We start from the raw sequence: 5830 nt of genomic DNA, 5'->3' as shown, positions 1-5830 counted from the left end.
CGATTTGGCTGGCCGGTTGGTGCTGAATATTAGCATACTTTTGGCATGGCTCGCACCTCCGGACCAACTCTGTCGCATCCTTCTTCATGGTTGGCCAGTGTAGCCTTGTCGCAGGACCTTGAAGGCTAGGGACTTGCCCCCCAAGTGATTCCCACAAATTTCTTCGTGAACCTCTCGGAGAGCGTAGTCGGCGTCGGTCGGCCCCAAGCACCTGAGCAAAGGGAGGGAAAATGACCTTTTGTAGAGTCGGCCGTCCATGATCACATATTGCGAGGCCGACCAACGGAGTCGCTTGGCCTCCACGGGATCTTCGGGACTGATCCCGTCGGTCAGGTACCGGACGATCGGGTCCATCCAACTTGGTTCGGACGTTAGCTGCTGCACTTCTCCGACCCGATCGATGCTCGGTTGCTGGAGATTTTCGACGAACGTCCGACCCAAAGAGTCATAGGCCGACGTTGCCAATCTGGAGAGAGCATCGGCGCGGGCATTCTCCGTCCTGGGGATGTGGGAGATCTCGAAATACTCGAGGCGTGCCACGAGGTCCTTCACCTTCTGAAGATACTTGATCATGGTCGGATCTCGCGCCTCGAAGTCGCCCTTGACCTGCCCCACGATCAGCTGAGAGTCAGAGAATGCCCGGAGGCTGTCGATGCCCAGCTCCTTCGCCATCCTCAAGCCGGCGAGGAGTGCCTCGTATTCGGCTTGATTGTTGGAGGCCTTGAAATCGAACCGGAGGGCGTATTCGGTGACTACCCCATCCGAATTCGTGAGCAGGAGCCCGGCCCCGCTTCCCTGAGCGTTGGAGGCTCCATCGATGTGAAGTACCCAGGTGGAGATCGGGTCTGGCTCAGAGACCGCATCTCGTCCCAGGTCTTCAGCTCCCGACCCTTGGTCGGTCGTCGGGCATTCGGCGATAAAGTCGGCCAAGACCTGAGCCTTCAGGGCAGGCCTTGGTCGGTATTGAATGTCGAACTCGCTAAGCTTCATTGCCCACTTAGCGAGTCGTCCAGATGTGTCGGGCCGGCGCAGTACTGCCCTCAGGGGCTGGTTGGTGAGTACCACGATGGCGTGGGCCTGGAAGTACGGTCGAAGCCGTTGCGCGGAGACGGTCAGGGCGAAAATCATCTTTTCCATCTTCGAGTATCTGGCTTCGGCGTCGTGGAGCACTTTGCTGGTGTAGTAGATGGGCTGGTGAGTTCGGCACTCATTTTTCCGAACGAGCACCGAACTGATCGCCTCGGAAGATGTGGCCAAGTAGAGATACAAGGTCTCCCCGACCTGCGGCTTTACGAGCAGCGGCGGGGAAGCCAGGTACCTTTTCAGGTCTTCAAAGGCCTGCTCGCACTCATCCGACCAAGAGAAACCGTCCGCTTGATGCAGAATCTTGAAGAACGGGAGGCACCTTTCAGCCGACCGAGAAATGAATCGGCTAAGAGAGACGATTCTTCCGTTCAGCTGTTGGACCTCCTTCTTGGTGTTCGGATGACGCATGTCGAGGATTGCCTTTATCTTCTCAGGGTTGGCCTCGATCCCTCTCTGAGAAACGAGGAAACCAAGGAACTTCCCTGAGGTCACCCCGAAAGCGCACTTGGTCGGGTTGAGCTTCATTCGGTGTCGTCGAAGGGTGCAAAAGGTCTCCTCGAGATCCTGAACATGGTCCGGGATCTGCGTGCTCTTTACCAGCATGTCGTCCACGTACACCTCCATGTTACGCCCGATTTGGTCTTTAAAGACCTTATTGACGAGTCGCTGGTAGGTGGCGCCGGCGTTCTTCAATCCGAAGGGCATCACCCGATAACAGTAGAGGCCCTTGGGAGTTACGAACGCGGTGTGCTCCTCGTCTTCAGGCACCATCTGGATCTGATTGTACCCGGCGAAGGCGTCCATGAAGCTGAGCAGCCGAAATCCGGACGTCGCATCCACCAGCTGGTCGATCTTTGGAAGTGGGAAACTATCCTTTGGGCAGGCTCTGTTGAGGTCGGTATAGTCGATGCAGATCCTCCACTTCCCGTTGGCTTTCTTGACCATGACAACATTGGCGAGCCAGTCGGGATACGTGGATTCCCGAATGAAGCCTGCTTCGAGTAGCTTGTCCACTTCTTCGTCGATGCTGGGAGACCCCAGGAGTGGAGTCTCCGGAAGATTCTGAAAGGGAGGCCGACGGTGTGCGCGGTCGCTTCTCCTTCCTTGCCCGTTCCAACGGAGAGGGAGAGGGCTGCTGGGACCGTCGGTCGTCGCGCCATGGTCGTCCCTCCTCCTCTCCGTGGGAGCGCTGTTGGGAGCGCTCGCATGGAGGCGACGGGGATCGGCGCGGTCGCCGGCGGCTGCTCCTGGAAGGCATAGGTCGGGCCGCCGGTTGCTGCTGGAGGCTTTTGACTGCGTCGGTCAGTACAGTCATCTGCCGTACGATGGCCGCAATCTGGGCCTCCGTGGTCACTGCAGGGTGCGGAGAGCTAGGCTCCACCGCCGGTGGTGGTGGAGAGGCCTCTTCCCGACGGGAAGAGCGCCTGGCCGACCCAGTGACTCTCGATCGTTGAGCTCTTGTCCTGGTCATGCTGTCCCCTTCCTGACGCGCCAATCTGTTGCGGCCAATCGCCCCGTCGCCCGATCGTCGGGAAGCATGCACCTGCAAAAGGAAGTCCGCACTGACCGGAGGCGGCTCCGGCGGGGACCCTCCGACGGTCAAGTCAGAGAGGTGACTGGACAACAGTGAAATGTAGACAGAGAGCTCTGAGAAAGAGAGAGAAAAAGAGGGGCGAGCCTGCGTTTGTGGGAGAGACGGAGCGGATCCATCCCTTGCACTGTTGCCTTCCCCGGTATATATAGTGGAGCACGGTACGGCGCCGTCATTAATGGCGCGGACAAGTGAGGAACTATCAACTCACTGTGGACTGTCAGAGTCACCGTGAAAACGTCATGTCGCCGTGTGGCTGTCCAATCACCAGGGTTGACCATGTCCTGTGCGGGACAATGCCCCTAGGTAGCCGTGCCGCATGTCCGTGTCAGAGCTGACAACGTCCGGCGGCTGTACGGTGGTTGGAGGAGCCGACCGACCCAAAGTCGGTAGCCAGCTGAGTGGTGTCGGGCCCCTCCATTGGTCGGCGAGCATCTTGTGAGTCGGCCATCAGTCCACTGGGTTCAGTCGGTCGGGATGGATATGCCCGACATATCCCCAGTCGGCGATGGATTGTTGAATGGCCGGCGATGGCATCCGTTAGTTGGTCGCCCCGACCGTCGATCGGTCAGGTTCTCGCCCAGTCGGAGTCGGTCGATCCGACAGTCGGTCGGGCCGATGGTCGGTCCGCCAGTTGGTCGGTCGGGCCGTGTGTCAGTCGGTCCGCCAGTCGGTCGGTCGGTAGGGCCGTCGGTCGGTCGGTGGGTATCCCCCAACAAAGGTAAAATTGGATGCCTCTGTTTGTTGTTCAATTTATGGGTGAGGGAAAGGCACCTCTAACAACCAGCGATCATGCCAAAATGCAATTTGATCTCCTTTTTATTGGTTGAAGATTGTGCTAGCCAAGAACCATGCTAGCGAAGCTTTTCTATTGTTGGAATTTGGTCGTGGGTACTCTAAAAAATACTCGAGAGAGGAGAAAAATTACTAACAATATCACAATTTACATTTATTTCATATCAAACTCCACCATACACTAAGAAAACCACTTCTATTTGTATTGCTCATAAATGTATTAATCAATATCTCACACACTTCCGCAACAGAGACACACATACTCCTAAACTTCTAATACATGCATTCACGCTTTCCTAAAAGCCATAAACATATTCTTAGACATAAGTTCATATACTCATATTTAATACATCCCTTGTATCTAGACCTGTATGCATAATCCCACTCACACAAGTTGCATTTAATGCATTGCCAGGCAATCTTAGAAGGTAATATGAATTGCTTTCAAGATAAGTGCCACCATCAAATTACCAGTAATATTGATTACTGTGTTTGATACACATAGGTAATGTTACAGTAAAATTACTGAAAATCTTGAATGATATATTTGGTATGACAATCAATTATTGATAATATAAAATTAAAATTTTAAAATATCATCAATAATTTTGTCTAGTGCTCTTCTTTCTCCCGTCCCTCCAGTCCTCTATCATTAGTGACCACGTCCTCCTCCTCCTCTCCTGCATCAACCTCCAACCTATCCTCATCCACGACAGTGGCCTAGAGATCAACTCGTAGCTCATCCACCTCGACCACCGATCCCAATTCCATAATGGCCTCTGCCTCACAAACGGCCTCACCATGGAGGTGGGCAAGATGGTCCTTGTCTGCAAGGTGAAAAAGTCTCTCATCTCTCTTATCAACTTTGCCGACGCCACCACCATGGGCTTCTGCGGCAAGGATGCCTGGCTCCTCACTGCCCACCCTACTCCAGATGCCACGGCCCTTGGCTTTGTTGGTGAGGTGCCGCGTTGACCCTGCCATCCTCCGACCAATCCGGCGAATGGCCACATCCCCATCATCGCTTCCGTAGCCACGGACGATGCCAGGTAAGGCTACAATGTGAACACGGACATCGTTGCAGGGGAGATTATGGTCGCCGTAGAGATGGAGAAGCCGATCGTGATGATGGATGTGGTTGGGATCTTGGCAGACCAAAACGACCTAGGGAGCCTGGTGAAGGGGATGGACATCAGCCGTTAAGGTGGTGGGGATAAGCATGGAGAAGCCGCGAGGGGGGTCGTGGGGATGAGAGTGGAGAAACCGTGGACAGATGATGGGGTGAAGGAGCCGCTGGCAAGCAAAGAAAGATGGAGGAGCCACAGGCGACGGGCGCATGCGAAGGAGCCACAGGTGGCGCCAGATGTTGGGGTGCGGGGGTTGGGGGGGAGGGGCATGGGTTGGGCGATAGGTTTTACGTAATTTTTTTGAGGGATAATTTTATTTAAAATTTTTATTGTAATATTACTAAAGAAATGATAATTTGGATAACCACCTCTCTCCAAGACTATCTAGATTACCTCATGGGAGACAATGTAGATTGTGAAGGTAATTTGGATTGCCACCTAAAAAACATATCAAATACAGCAATTCAGTGGCCCTCTTTAAAATATCGGTAATCTAGATAGATTGCCAGCTACCAAACACAACCAATGTATTTTATTATAACATTAAATTCATATTTATCTTCTAACACCTATCCACATCCTTCATTGCTTGGTTTGGTGGCTTGAGTGTGAAGTGCATGTCACGGAGGAATTTCCTCAAGTCCTGTATAATATTTCCACTGCCATTTAGTCGAGAGGAAGAGATTTAATAGTTTGACGTTAATAACTATTAGCCCTCTGAATTGCATTAGTCAGCAGACCTTCGTCCAACTAACCAAACTATGCCTGATTTGTTGCCTCTGCATAAAATGTTCTTCTTATCAGAAGGGGATCTTGAAGGTGAACATTCAGTAAATTGCGATGGCACCTAGTGCAGCATTTATGAGTGCTAATCTCCCTGCAAGTGTAAACAGACTTCCTTTCCAAGCATCCAATACTTTTTCAACCTTTTGCTCTAGAAAGGGCTTAGTCTTCTCTCCTCGGCTTGTTATGGTGAAGCAAAAAGCCCAAATGCTTCAAGCGTGGTTAAGAGTGCGCGCAGCCCATCATTCTAGTATAAGTGTGGCTTTTATTTGTCTTTAATGCCAATTCCGATGGGGGAGCTCTTTGGGAAACTATTCTTCGAGCCAGTGATTAATTCAACGGAATAGATGACAAATTTTAGGTTCTTGATATATTGTTTGAAGGCCTTGCATAAGATTAATGTATTATCTACATATTGGAGACACACAAGTTTTCAGTGGACTGCGGA

General features: G+C 52.3%; 1 pseudogene; it reads left to right on the top strand.

Annotated features, from left to right (window-relative positions):
• Positions 1-3875: 3875 nt before the first annotated feature.
• Positions 3876-4675, top strand: LOC105039409 (acetylglutamate kinase, chloroplastic-like; annotated as a pseudogene).
• The last annotated feature ends 1155 nt before the right edge of the window (positions 4676-5830 follow it).

Source organism: Elaeis guineensis, chromosome 1 (assembly GCF_000442705.2).
Source record: "Elaeis guineensis isolate ETL-2024a chromosome 1, EG11, whole genome shotgun sequence".
In the NCBI taxonomy this organism is placed as follows: domain Eukaryota; kingdom Viridiplantae; phylum Streptophyta; class Magnoliopsida; order Arecales; family Arecaceae; genus Elaeis; species Elaeis guineensis.
Note: the sequence above shows the minus strand (reverse complement) of the source record. Positions and strands in the feature narration are given on the sequence as shown.